This window comes from Hevea brasiliensis, chromosome 8 (genome assembly GCF_030052815.1).
Source record: "Hevea brasiliensis isolate MT/VB/25A 57/8 chromosome 8, ASM3005281v1, whole genome shotgun sequence".
Lineage (NCBI taxonomy): Eukaryota > Viridiplantae > Streptophyta > Magnoliopsida > Malpighiales > Euphorbiaceae > Hevea > Hevea brasiliensis.
The window spans coordinates 22,810,097-22,825,832 of record NC_079500.1 but is presented as its reverse complement, the minus strand read 5'-3'; the positions used below and the strand labels follow the sequence as shown (position 1 = coordinate 22,825,832).

Here is a 15,736-nt window from a genome sequence, read left to right as displayed (position 1 = left end):
TTGCTGGTCATGAGCATAGGTTGAGCTTTGAACTTGTTGACCAAAAGTTGCTTGTGGTCTCCATGTTGAGTTGTTGACATTAGAATAAGAATTTCCCATAGGTTTCTATTGATAACCTTCTGCATAAGTAGCTTGTTCTTGTAAATAATCATCACCATAAGAAGACTAATCAACTCCACAACTTTGGGTTCCATCTGTGTAGGCAACTTATTGTATAGTTGTAGGAGTTGAGACTGTTGCCTTTGTGCAAAAATCACTAAGAAACTGAGTCAACTGATCAAATCTTGCATTCATGTAGCTAACTGAGTCAAGTTCATAGATCCCAGCCTTCTTTGGCTCAATTGCTCTTGGATTTCCCCACAAATGGGTATTATGAGCAATCTTCTCTAATAGATCATAGCATTCTTCACTTGTCATTCTCATGAAATCTCCTCCTGCTTGTGAATGAATTGTATTTCTTATGGCTGGAGTAACTCTAGTGCAGAAATTCTGAACAATCATCCATTTGGGTATTTCATGATGAGGACATTGCCTTTCAAGCTCCTTAAATCTCATCCAAGATTCATCCAAAGTTTCATCATCCCTTGGTTTAAAAGCTACCATCAAATTCCTTAAATGAGTGGTCTTCCCAGGTGGGAAAAACTATGATAGAAAAGCTTGAGATAGCTGCTCCCAAGTAGCTATAGTAGCTTGTGGAAGTAAGTCATACCACTCTAATGCTGAATCCCGAAGAGAGAATAAAAATAAGGTGAGCCGAATCACTTCATCTAAAACTCCAGGCTGTCTTTTTGTGCCACATATCATCAAAAATTTCTTCAAATGAGAATGATGATTTTCAAGTGGACTACCTCCAAATTGTGAATTCTGGACCATTTGAATGAGACCAATCTTTAACTCAAATTGATTAGCTCCAATGATAGGTCTATTATCTCTCACATCTGTACATCTAAGAAAAGCATAATCTAACATGGATCTTCCCTGAGGATCATTTTGGTTAACAGCTTCATTCTGCCCGTTTTGATCATTTCCTCCATTGTTTCCATCAATAGTTCTAATTTGATTCTCCAAATTTTCAATTTTCTCCTCTTACTCAAACCTTTGTTCTTCTTCTTCTTCTACTTCCTTTCTCCTTTTAGATTCCTTTTTGTTGGCTTGACAGAATTTGTTAATTTCAGGGTTGAACAACAATTGAGTATCACTTGTGCTTTTCGATCGTCTCATAAATAAGAAAAGTACCTGAAAAACACAAGGAACAACAGTGAAAATAAAAGAAAATAAAAATTTTAATCAGCTTAAAACAATTAAAATCCAACTTAAAAACAAACAATTCCTTGGCAACGGCGCCAAAAACTTGATGTTAGTTGTAAAATAGCTTCCGCAAGTGCATAAGTTACAGTAGTATAGTTTTAAAAATATCGCTCTCACAGGGAATTGTGCTTAAATTGGAAATAAAAGAATAAGCTAATTAGAATGCTGAAATTTAAAGATATTGTAATGAAATTTAAAATTAAAATTGATATTTGAGGAATTTAAGCCAAATCAAACAATCAATTAAACTAATTAAACTAGATGACTAAAATTTGAATTAAAATTACTAATTATCAAATTGGGAGGAATTAAATCTAACTTCAATAAAAATTAAAATGATTCTAGAGATAGAGTTTTCAATATTGTTTGCATGTGGTTTATCCCCAATTTAGCAAAACACATGAGAATTGCAATTTTGAGGGAAATCAATTCTTAGTTCTTTGAAAACTTTTTCAAGCATTTCAAAATTGGTATTCATCAAATCAAACCCTGTTTCACAGTATTTCAAACCTGACAAAAACCCAATTAAAGCTCTAATTTATTTTGAAAGTCCCCTTAATCCTCTTAGCTTATCTCTAACACCAAAAAAACTAAGTTTATTGCAAGATTATCTATCCCAAACATTCACTTTTCAGTCCATCTGTCAAGGATTAAAACTTAACTTAATAAGGGCCCATTCATCAAGCAAGGCAACAAGCTCATAAGGAATAAATCAAAATGCAGCAAATCTCATTTAAATGACTAAATCAATTCAAAAACTACAATACAAAGCAATATTTATAGACCCATCTCTAAAATCTCAAGGATCTACTCATAAATCATGATTTCAAGACAAACCCAAGTATATAAATGAAGAAGAAATGAAAATCTAAGCTAAGGGAAAGAAAAACTCAGTAAAATAAAGAAGAATCTATTGCTGGAGTGTTGCAGAAGGCGTCCTCTGCTGCTGCAAAAACCGATCTCACGTGCTCCTCTTCCTTTCTCTCTCTCTTGCAAAATCTCCTTATTTTTCTCTTTTTAGAAAGAAAGAGAAAAAAGTGTTTATATATGGTGCAGAGGTCTGCCCTAGAATGGGTTAAAAAGACAAAAGATTCTGGAGAAAATGATATATTAAATTAGAGGGACAAAAGTGCCACGTTAGGAATTTTCATTAAAATGTCACAAGCTGAGTCGGTTGTGTTGCGCCTTGTGTTGTAAGTTGTATAACTTTCTGTCTGAGAAAAACTTCATATCTGACAACAACACAACCTGTGACACAAGTTGTGTCATAGGTTGTGCAACTTTCTGTTTTTTTAACTCAACTTCAAAATTTTGCAATTCAACTCTAATTTCTTTCAAATGGCTGCTCTGATCAAAATACACCAAAATTCTCTAAATTTAATCTATAAAACAAATAAGTTCCAAAAATTAAACTAAGAAGTGTAAAAATTCAAAATTGACTAAATATATGCTAATATCTACAGTAATAGCTAAAAACAAGAGTAAATTATGTGCAAAAATTATACCCAAATGATGATATCAAATGCATGCATCAATTATCTATCTCCTTACCTTTTTCATCTTTTTCTAATTTAATAGTTGAGCTCATGGGAGTTCCAATGCTTTTCATATCCTCCATTTTGAATTTCTTTAGCATATCTCTTATGTACTTGGACTGATTTATAAACATTCCATCTTTCATTTATTTGATTTGCAATCCAAGGAAGAAAGTAAGTTCACCCATCATACTCATTTCAAGTTCACTTTTCATCATGTTGGAGAATTTCTTACAAAGAGAATGATTAGTAGCACCAAAAATAACATCATCTACATAGATTCGCTTAATGAACATTTCTTTTCCTAGTTTCTTAATGAAAAGAGTAGTATCTACTTTTCCTTTTTAAAAATAATTTTGAAGCAAAAATTTACTAAGTCTCTCATACCATGCTATAGGAGCTTGCTTTAAACCATAAAAAGCTTTCATAAGCTTGTAAACATGATTTGGAAAGTAAAGGTCTTCAAAACCAGGAGGTTAAGCCACATAAACTTCTTCATCAATATATCCATTTAGGAATGCACTTTTAACATCCATTTGATAAAGCATGAAATTCTTAAAACATGCAAATGCACACAACATTCTAATAACTTCAATTCTAGCAATCGGAGCAAATGTTTCATCAAAATCAATACCTTCCTCTTGGAGCTACTAGTCTAGCTTTATTTCTAATCATATGCCCTTTTTCATCCATCTTATTCCTAAACACCCATTTAGTTCCAATGATAGAATGCTTTTTAGGTTTAGGAACAATGTCCACTCTTTATTTCTCTCAAATTGATTGAGTTCCTCTTATATAGCAAGAAGCCAACTCTCATCATTTTGAGCATCATCATATGTTTTAGGTTCAAATTGAGAGACAAAAGCAACATTACCAAAATATCTTCTAAGTTAAGCTCTTGTCATCATCCTTTGTGATGGACTATCAAGAATGTCATCTTTGGGATGATTTCTATGGTATCTCCATTCTTGTGGAATGTCTTGATGTTGAGGTTCCTCAATTTGTAGTTCTTCCACATTTGGTAAGGAGTCTCCTTGAATTTCAACATTTGTAGAACAAGGAAGTTCTTCTTTTTTATTTTGATCATCCTCTACTAATTGTTTTGGATCAAGCTCATCTTTATTTGAATTCTTGGAATTTAGAATATGCTCATTTTCATCATCACAATAATCTTTTCTTTGCAAGTAAGTGTTAGCATCATAAAAAAGAATATGCATTGATTCTTCCATGGTCAAGGTTTTTCTATTGAAAATTCTATATGTTTTGCTATTTGTTGAATAACCAAGAAATATTCTTTCATAAGATTTAGCATCAAATTTCTTGAGATTGCTGTCTTTGTTATTCAAAATGTAACATTTGTAACAAAAAACATGAAAATATGCAATATTAGATTTTCTTCCTTTCCAAAGCTCATAAGAAGTTTTTTTTAAAATAGCTCTGATGGAGACTCTGTTCAGAATATAGCAAGCTGTGTTTACAGCTTCTGCCCAGAAATATTTTGGTAAACTATTTTCATTCAGCATTGTTCTTGCCATTTCTTGCAAAGATTTTTTTTTCCTTTCAACAACTCCATTTCGTTGTAGAGTTCTAGGAGCTGAAAAAGTATGATAAATAGATAAATACCATTTTGAGAACAGAAATTTTCAAACAAACTATTTTCAAATTCCTTTCCATGATCACTCCTTAAAAAGGTAATGCAATACCCTTTCTCATTTTGAATTCTTTTGCAAAAAGATTCAAATACATCAAAGGTTTCATCTTTACAAGCAAGAAAGAAAGTCCATGTGAATCTTGAAAAATCTTCAATAATTACAAATGCGTATGCCTTGCCTCCTAGACTTCTAGGTGTGATTGGACCAAAAAGATCTAGATGCAATAACTCCAATGGTCTAGACGTAGTTACAATATTTTTTTGCTTAAAAGATGATTTTGTATGCTTACCAAGTGCACATGCTTTGCATTGAAATTTTTTTTCAAAACTTAACTTTGGAAGGCCTCTAACAAGATTTTTTCTAGAAAGTTTAACAAGTGTGCTCATGCTAGCATGTCCTAATTTTCTATGCCACAACCATGCACTGTCATCAAGAGTCATAAAGCATGTTTCACAATTTTCTTCAAGACTAGTTAAATCAAGTAGTAAATATTATCTATTCTAGCACCAGTAAACATAACATTATTTCCATGAATCTCACAGTGTGTAGGAGTAAAAAAGACTTTAAAACCATTATCACAAAGTTGACTAACACTTAAAAGATTTTATTTTAAACCTTGTACTAATGCAACATTTTCAATGCAAGGATTTTTACCAATAGTTCCACATCCAATGATCTTGGCTTTACTCTTATCACCAAATTTGAAATTACCTTCTTCTTTCAAAGTAAGAGAGGAGAATTTGCCTTTTGTCCCTGTCATGTGCCTAGAGCAGCCACTATCTATGCACCAGTATTCTGTTTCCAGCATACTCCTTAGGCAGACCTAAAATTAGTTAACTGTCCTTAGGTACCCAAGCAACTTTGAGTCCTTGTGTGTTAGTAATATTAGGTAGGGTTCCTTTAGGCACCCACACTTTCTTTGCCTTAAAAGTTCCTTTCCTAATAGGACAAGCATTAATCATATGACCTTTATGATTGCAATAAAAACACGTGATATTTGTTTGAGAAGAATATGAAGCTTTAACAAAATAATGTTTATATTTTCCATGTTTCATAAATCCATCATAACCAATTCTAAATTTTTAATTTGTAAGTCTTTGATTCCCAAGAAGTACATCAAGTGTTTTTTTTCCTTTTGTAAATTTAGTTAAATCTCTTGTCAAATATTCAACTTTTACTTTAAGAATTCTGTTTTTCTTAAGAAGTTGTTCACAAACTTCTTTTGATTTTTGAAGCTCATCATTAACTTCTTTAAACAACTTCATTTGAGATTTGTAAAATTCATTTTCCTTTAAAACCATACTTAAAGAAATATTTTGTAATCTTAAAGCACAATTTTCATGTCTTAAAATTTTGCATTTCCTTTTAAAAGATCTATATTTGTCATATGTCTTTACAAATGCAAGTTCTAACTCATCAATATTAGAAGGTTCAAGATTTATCTCATTATCACTATCTTCAATGTGTGAGCTTTCACCTTTTTCTTCAATTGCCATCATACAAGTGTTTGCAACATCTTTGTCACTTGTGTCATCATTTAATGAAGAGTCACTATCACTCCATGTTGTTGCCATTGCCTTTTTACTTTTATCCTTTGTAAACTTGTTTTTCTTCTTCAATGTAGGACACTTTGGCTTGATGTGGCCTAGTTTGTTACACTCATAACAAATAATTTCACTTGAGTGATTTGGACTCTTTAGAGCATATTTCTTTGTGAACTTCCTGTATTTGCTCCTCCTTTTCTAAATGCCCTTTTGAACCTTTTGACTATCATAGCCATATCTTCATCATCATCACTTGAAGCACTTGAGCCATCACTTGAACTGGCTTTGAAAGCAGCACTTTTCTTTTCTCAACAACTTTTTCGGATATGAAGGTTATAACTTTCTTTTTCTTTTAATCACCTTCACTTTCATCTTTCTTGTAGATCATCTCACGTGCAATGTGAGAACCAATTAGCTCATCATAGGTTTATTTTCTGAAATCCTTAGTGTCTTAAATAACAGTGGTCTTTGCTTCCCATGACTTTAGAAGAATTCTCAAAATTTTCTTTATAAGTTATTGTTTCTCAAATTTCTTTCCAAGAGCCTTAAGAAGATTGACAAGATTTGTTAATCTAGTACTCACTTCAGCAATTGTTTCACCATGTTTCATCTCAAATAACTCATAATCATGGATGAGGAGGTTTGCCTTTGATTCTTTCACCACATCGGTTCCTTCATATGTGACTTCTAGTTTGTCCCATATTTCTTTTGCAGTTTGACAACCTGAAATACGATTATACTCATTAATATCAAGAGCATAATGAAGAATGTTAATGGCTTTGGCATTTGTAGAAATTTTCTTCCAATCATTATCATTAAATTCAACTTTAGCTTTAGGAATTTGCACAGTTCCTTCACTAGTTTTATAAGGAACATAAGGACCATCTTTAATTATTCTCCAAGCATCAATATCAACATATTGTATAAAATTTCTCATTCTAGTTTTTCAAAAAGAGTAATTTATGCCATTAAAAAGTGGTGGTCTAGTGATTGAATAACCTTCTACTAAGGGAGCAGGTATACTAGCAGAATTACTGGATGAACCAGCCATGTGTATGGATCACTCTAAGGTGTTTAATCCTCAAGCAAGAGAGACCAGCTCTGATACCAAATTGATGTCCCAAAATATGTCCAAGAGGGGGGGTGAATTGGACTAAAACAATTTTTCGATTCTTACTCAAAACCTTTGAAAAATTGTAACTCAGGTCAACTAAATTTCTACTGTGAAATGTGTGTGATATACTGCTCAAATAATTAGTTGATACAAAGTTGGCTTAAAAACATTCAGTGTATTGATCTGACAGAATATATTAACACTCAGTAAAAATACTTGTAATATGAATAACATTACAACATAGCAAACAGAGCAGTAAATAGAATATATCAATTGACATCAGATATAGCAGTAAGCAAATTACATCAGATTTCAGCAGATTCAATAGCAAACAAATTATTTCAGTTTATAGCAGAGTTAACAGTAAACTATATCAATTCTCAACTCAGCAAAAATAATTCAACCAGAAAATAAAAGTGCATAAATTCAAAGAGTAAGGGTTAAGAGAATTGAACACTGAATTTTTATAGTGGTTCAGCCTAACTAGCCTACATCCACTCTCTCAAAGATTCCACTTTGAGTCTTCACTTCATTATTCTTCTCTTTTAAAGGCAAGAGATAAAAAGCCCTTTACAAATCTTCACACCAAAGCTTTTACAAGTAGCTTCACACTTCTACCAATTGTTATCCCAAATACTTTTCACAATTAAACTTCAATAGGTGCTTGAATGACCTCTCATAAATTCTAAGAAGGTGTTAAAACTTAATCTCACTCAATACAATAGAATTTATAAAGAAGAGACGAGTAGGTATGCCAATGATGAGTAATAAAAATAATTTGAGCACTTTGAAAGAAAGCTTTAATGATCTTAAAAGGTTAGGAACAGTAGAGAAACATTTATTAAGTGTAAAATGGCCAACGATAAGTATATTTATAGCTTTAGATCATTTCTGACTGTTTGAGAACTCATTTGAAGGTTACAATTTCAAATTTCAAGAAAATAACCGTTATTTTGTCATTTTCTGCGATGTTGTACAGAGTTGAGTTAGTTAGCATACCAGAACCAGTAGCAAACTAATTAGCATACCAGGAAAACTTTTCTGTATAATTTTCAAAAATTTAAAACTTTACACCAAATCATAATAAAATACTTTTAGGCCATTGATAATTCAAAATAATTTCTGAAAACTTAGGATAAAAATTTGAGGAAATAAAAATGATTTCATTGGCTCTCCTCCTCAATTCTTTTCACACATATTCCTAAATTCTTTAAACTATTCTCAAACTATATGTACCTTCAATTTTGATCTTCAATGCAGCTTGGAAGGTAACATTTTCTCTCTTTATCTTCTTTGTCTTTGATTCGTCTTGTGTTATCTTAGAATGTCATTCTTTCTTTAAAACACAAGTTCATCATCAACTCTATAAATCTTTTTCTTTATCCTTAGAAAAGCACAACACTTAAAAATAAGGTTAGTTTGATTTTAGTTGAGTTTTGTTATCATCAAAATTCATGCTTCTTTGAGCTCATGGGGTTAACAAGGTCAATTTATAAATTTTTTTTTTCTAATTTATATGAATTGTTTGAATTTTAAAATGAATTGAAATATCAATTAAATATTACGTAAAAAAACTTTGTAATTCCTGCGACGACTCTCGAGTTAATTAAAACTGTTAAGAATTTTCCACAATGAGTTGCTTGATTCGTACAAAGTAGTTTATAAATATTTTTTTCTTTTAATAATTTTTACATTAATCTCGACTGGTGTAAGAACACAAAATTTTCACATTTCAATACTATTAAATTAAAATTCATTATATATATATATATATATATATATATATATATATATATATATATATATATATATATATTAATTGAACTCTTTTACTTTTGAATTTTGGTGCAAATAAAACAATGTATTCCCCTTAAAACCAAAGGCCTCTTTTGAGTCTAAAGTTAGGCTTACAAATTATTTAAGTACTTCAAAAAAATAGAAGGGCAAAATAAAATCTTGTATTTTTTTTTTTTAAGAAAAAGATTGAGGGATCAAGTAGATCCACATTTAATATGGATCAATGGGGTCATTTGTATAATTTCATTCATTAAAAATTTGTAATTTTACACTATTGCCCTTGTAGAGATTTTCCTAAAACAATGTGCAGAATTTGAAATTCAAATTACAAATTCTATCTTGTTCATTAAACATTATAAGTCTCAAGCTCAAGTTATTACTTTTTATGCATATGTCAATTAATGTATGTCTACTACTTTAATTTTTTTACCTCTATATTTATTATTTTTTTCTTCATTTTACCCCCTCCTTCTTCTATATGCTCCCTTCTTCTATACCCCCCCTTCTCTCATTTTTCTTTAGTTTTTATTCAAGAACATCTTCATCTTCATCTTCATTCCTTCTATACACTACCCCTTCTATAAGCCCTCCTTCCTTTCCTCTCTCCAACAAGAAAATCTTCATCTTCTTCTTCTTGCCCAACATTTACATGAGATGCATCCCCTCTATCTTCATTTTTATCTTTTTTTTTTTCCACTTCCTCCATTTTCTATTAGAGTCATCTTTATATTTGATTTCATCTTCAAATAAGATAATATCATTTCTTTGAATTTATTTTTTTTTTCTATTATTTTTCATTTTGAACTTACTATGGGTAAAGGAAGGACAATAAAAAGTATTATATTATTTTTGAAGGTGCTAATCATAGAATATACACTTCATGGCATGAATTTGCACTTAACGTTAGCAAGAGTTTATACAAATCTTATGATACGAAGGCAGAGGCTATTGAAGTTTATAATTGTTATGTTGAGTCAAAGAGAAATGCAAGTTTATCTTTAGATGGAGAAATTTTATCATTTAATATCACTGCATCAACATCAAATGTAGGTACTATAAAGGAAGAGAATGTATCTAATAATTAAAATATCAATCAATTGATAGTTGCTCTATTTATTGGGATCTATATTAGTTTGTATTTATCAAAGAAAGATTCAATATTAATGAAAATTAATATTTTTTGCCTAACTTTTTGTCTATTAATTTTTTAATAATTGAATTACAATGTCAACAAATGAGTTTAATAATTGAATTACAATGTCAACAAATGAAATTAAGTATAAAAAAAGATAGTGTTGTTTTCTTAAAAAAAATAATATGACAATATAAAAAAATAAAAAACCAAAAGACAATTATAATGATGTTGAGTTAAGAATTGCGCTATAAATTCGAACAAGATTTGCTTAATTGTTAAGATTTACATAATGACATAGATTTAAAAATGGATTGCATTATAACTTAATAAGAAATTTATTGGTGTAGTAGATCTTATTTGTAGTTTTTACAATATTGAATGGTGTCAAACATATTATTACTTCCTCAACTAATCTACATAAATATAAAATGAAAAAAAAAGAGATAAAAAAGAAATTGCAGTTATGGATAGAAATCATTTTTAGAGTTTTATTAATGGGTCAGCCAAGGAAATTTTTTGTTCTTCATCTCTGTTTGGAGAAGTCCAAGCAATGCTGGAAGTAATCTAGTTAGCAAGAAAGATGGAGGACTAAGTCAATCATCCTAGAGTTAGATTCAACAGTCCTTATCTCCTTCTCTCAGCGTTGCAAAATGAGAATTAACATGCATGGCATGTTGCTATGTTATAAACTTGTAACCTTATCCAATTCTTACGTTATTATAGTACTTAACACTATATATTGTACTTGACTAAAAAACTATAACTTAAGTTGATTAATATAAGAAACTGTAATAAAATAAGATTAATATAACAAACATTAATATAGTAATATTAATATAAACAATTATAAAATGTAGAAAAATTGAATCTAAAACCACAACAACTAAGTGAGATGAAACATCTTCCATCCACATTTTAAAAGTACGTATAAGTAAAAAAAGGTTCTAAAAGTTTAGTTATTTAAAAAAAATGTTTGCTTGGTTTTACAACCACCGCAAATGCACGGATCGCTAACAAGTAATAAAGTGATGAGTAGAGTATCGTTCCCACGAGGAGTTATAGGTGTAAGTACTAAACTACACAACAATGTTAACTATTTAAACTACCGAATATTATAAAGGGGTGAATTCTAAACTACGACAAAGCAACTATTAAGAATTAAAAAAAGTAAAATTGGAAGCTTAAAGAAGATTCTAATTTCGTGAAAAATTCTGGAATTTTAGATTTCATACCTTAACCTTGTTATAGTTTTAATCTTGCTTTATCAATAGATCGAGTGTTTGTTTCTTTGATGAAAATTAATTCTAAGATATCCTAGATCCTCTCTCAAGGTATCTAAGGTGTATTTCAATTAGAGTTAAATTCTACTTTCGTTGGTGATTAATCATAATCAAAACCCTTTGAGATTTATGATTAATTTTGAAACTCTACAAAGGTTAGCAGCCTATCTCTAAGTCAGATTTCCTAGGTTCAAAATCTTGATTTTCCAATACTAATCTTCACCTTTCAGTTCTTCAATTAGTATCTTAGATCATAACTAGGTGGGTACCAGCATATAGCATACAATAAGAGCACAAGATATTGAATCAAAGAATAAAACTCAATTCCATTAAATAAAACTCAATATATATCCATAATAAGAGTTAATAGTGCTACTTTCTTAATCCCAGAATTTAAGAAATTATTCACTCATGGTGAGTTTAACAAACATAATATAATAAAAGTAAAAGCTCATAAACCAATCTGAAGACTAAAAATAAAAGAATCGAAGGGAGATTCTACAGCTGTGAACTTATGAAACTTTGGCTGAGAAGTATGTTCTTGGCACTAATTTAATCCTTCTTCAAGATGGCTAGGATTCCTTGGGAAGGTTTCTTTCAAAACTCTCCCCTTTGTGTGTGTGTCTCTACAAAAAGCCTCCCTCTTCCTGTTTTTTGCTAGCTCTTATTTACATTAGGTGCCCCAGGGTTAAGCTTTAGAGTTCCAAAGGCATTAGAAGTCTAATTAGTATACCAAAATAGGAGTTGGAGTAGAGTTTTAAAAAGTTGCTGAATTGCAGTACACAGCCCGTGTGTCACTACACGGCCTGGGGTGTGTAAGTTCTTGGAGTCAATGGCTTCTTTCGGATGGGAGGCAGTAAGTTATATGGGCCTTGAAGGTTTACACAGGTCTTCTTACATGACCCATGTACTGTGCATTCTCTGCTTGCTTCTTCTAGCCTTGGCACTAAAAAGTTACACGAGTCTCCGAAGGTTACACGGACCATGTTACACGAACCGTGTACTTTGGCTTTTCTACACTTCGTCAAGTTTTACCAGGCAGAAGGTTACACAGGTCTAAGTCTGATTTTACATGACCCGTATAAAATGCATCAACAGCTTGCCTTGCTCCTTAAGTTTTTCTAAGCTGCCTCTTTCGATCCTATGCCTTGAATTTCCTCCAAAACACCTGAAAATATGTAAAAAAACATAGATTTTAGAATGCATCAATGAATTTTACAAAAACTAATGAAATAATCAAATAAGCATGCAATTACCTATCTAAATGCTATGAAATGTTGTACAATTGTGCTTAAAAATATCTATATTTAACAAGTGTATCATAAAACACACACACGCACTATATATATATATATATATATATATATATATATATATATATATATATATATATAGTTCTATACCTATGACCGGCAATGAGAAAAATAACTGCAATTGCTAAATAATGATGTGCAATATCGGTTAGCATAAACTTTATGTTTGTGGATGGAACCCCCAAAGAAGAGTTAGAATGGAAATTCCCGCTCCTTGGGAGGTACCATTGTTCTTACGGTAAATAAAAAAAAAACATATTTTTAATTTTGCCTTCTGATTATGGCATAAAAGAGAATATATATTGGTTCATTTGCATTCATGATGAACTCCACTGTATCGGCTTTCATCAAATTGTGGACTATTACAAATTGGATCCATCCGTTCTCAATCATTCCTTCTTCATCACTCTTTTAGCATTATTCTTTGGCACATACTCACACCTCCAATATGTTTGCTTTTCAATGATGTAAACATACAACCTTTTCCTCACAGCACCAACATGATTTATTATTAACTCAATGGGAATGTTCTGTTGTATAATATATAAAAAAAAAAACAAAGTATGAGTATAAATGGAAAATATTTATAAAACGTTAATAAAAATTAACTATAATGACTTATCATATAAAGTATATTAAAGATTTACTAACCACTTTGTATTTGTAATCATATTTGTTCAGCCCATAAATAAATCTTGGATCCTCTGGCTTCAGTGGAGTCACATACAGATGCACTAAAAAAAGTACATATTTGTATTGTTAAAATATGTTCGCTTAACTAATCTTATAGGGGAAAAAAACTTGAAATGGATAGAAATTTAACAATACTAAACTATTAAGATGCCAATTCTCGTTGTCTTCATCATTCTTTTTCTTTGTCTTCATCACTATCCTCCACTTAGTCTCCATCATCAAGTAGTTCTACTATATCATTTTGTAGTTCATCAGCAGCATCATTAACAAGTGGAGGAGTTACATCTCTATATTTTTCCTTACACCCATTTCTCATTAATATAGATACATCCATAATCTTATGTGAAACAACCTTGAAACATATGATCCATAGAGGTTTCACACTATATCATTCTAACATATTCTTAAGACATTTATTAAGAAAAGTAACAGGATAATCTCTATTTGGAAAATTTTCTAATGTGACTCCTGCTTTCTAAGAGTGTTTCTCATAACCTTGCACATGACAAATGACATAATCTCTTGCCTAATTGTTAGATGATATGTGTAGGGATTTTCTTTGAGAAAAGATTCATATTTGGATTAGAGTGATATATAATAACAAAGGAAACTATTACAATCATTGCAATCAACTTATGATGAGAAAAATGCAATTTGATAGAGGAGACTATCACAACCAAGCAGTCAACATGCTAAAGAAATTATCACAATCAAACTATAATAAATTAAACTATAATAAAATGACTATTCTACGAGTATTTTTTTACCCAAAAAAAGCACTTAACACATTATTATATTTCAACCAGGGTTAAACAAATTACATTAATAAATGAGATTAAGGTAGTTTAAAAAAAACACAAAAAAAAATCAACATTTTAATATAGATTGAGGTATATCCAGGAAAAAAAATACTTAGTTTTGCATACATTATATAGTTTGGGTTCACATGCAATCATCAGGTATATTTTTTACTATTGTATGATTTCGGAAGAAAAAAAAAAGGTGAATGGGTTTGGAAGAAAAAGAACAGATAAATGGGGTAAAAAAAATTGTGTTTATACTAATTTGTGATCTCCATAAATAAATATATGGTAAAAATTACAACTCTTGTAGGCCATTTCGTTGTCGTCCTATTGTAGACTCTGCAACAAAGAAATGAATGGGTTTAGGTGGCCCTAATGCGTCTTTGATTTGTTACTAACATAATACTTTGCAAACTCATATTGATAAAGAGAATCGATGAAAACAATTGATGGAGAAATGGTTTTGCATGACAGAAGAGAGAATTAGTTTGGGAGAAGAAAATGTGTATTTGCATGGCTAGAAAATCTTCTCTTCTTCCAAAACTGATAAAAAAAAAATGTGTTTGGTTTTAGGAGAAGTAAAGGCATTTTTAAGTCTAACCAATAGAGGTTCATCGTAAATATGGAAACATTATTATGGCACCATTTTTTTTTTTTTAGACTACAAGGTGGCTCTTTTAATTGTGTTGACTATTAACTAAAGAATCTCTCAAATTATACTCTTAAACACACATTCCCCTCCATGCCATAAAATATTGTCATTCTTTTTAAAATATTTTGTTTACTATAACTTTGTTCTCTATGTTTGGCAGTATATGCAAACATTTTATTTTTAATTTTTCAATACTATGGCTATTTATAAATACTAAAAATAAAACAAATATATATTTTTATTAAAACAATATATTACAATATGTGTGTGTGTGTGTGTGTGTGTGTGTATGACATGCCACATAGCCAATTTTAAATTGATGAATGTGAAATTAAGTATATGAGTCTTAACCTGTGATCTATATAACATGCCACATAGTCAATTATTAAATTAATCAATGTAAAATTAATTATATGAGTCTTAACTAGTTATCTATGTGAAATGTCACATAGTCAATTATAAAATTGATCAACATAAATTAACTATATAAGCTTTCATCTCTGATCTATGTTACATGCCTCATAGTCAATTATTAAATTGATTATTGTACAATTAACTATATGAGCCTTCACCTTTGATTTATGTTACATACCACATACTCAATTATTAAATTGATTAATATAAAATTAACTATATGAGTCTCAATCTGTGATCTATGTGACCTGTCATGTAGTCAATTATAAAATTGATTAATGTAAAATTAACTATATAAGTCTTCACTGTTTGCTAGTTTTACAACCACCGCAAGTGCACGGATCGCTAATAGGTAATAAAGTAGTGAGTGAAGTATCATTCCCACGAGAAATTTAGTTAGCAAATACCAAGCTATACAGCAATTCTAACTGTTTAGGCTACCGAATATAGATGAAGAGTGAGTTAAATCTGTTTTGAATGCTGAAAGTAAATTTTG

At 30.4% G+C, this 15,736-nt stretch overlaps 1 non-coding gene across 1 annotated transcript; it reads left to right on the top strand.

Moving 5' to 3' along the window:
- Positions 1-511: 511 nt before the first annotated feature.
- LOC131182732 (small nucleolar RNA R71) lies at positions 512-617 on the top strand. Its single transcript, XR_009150992.1, has one exon. It is a non-coding gene; the product is annotated as a small nucleolar RNA R71 (small nucleolar RNA).
- Positions 618-15,736: the final 15,119 nt, after the last annotated feature.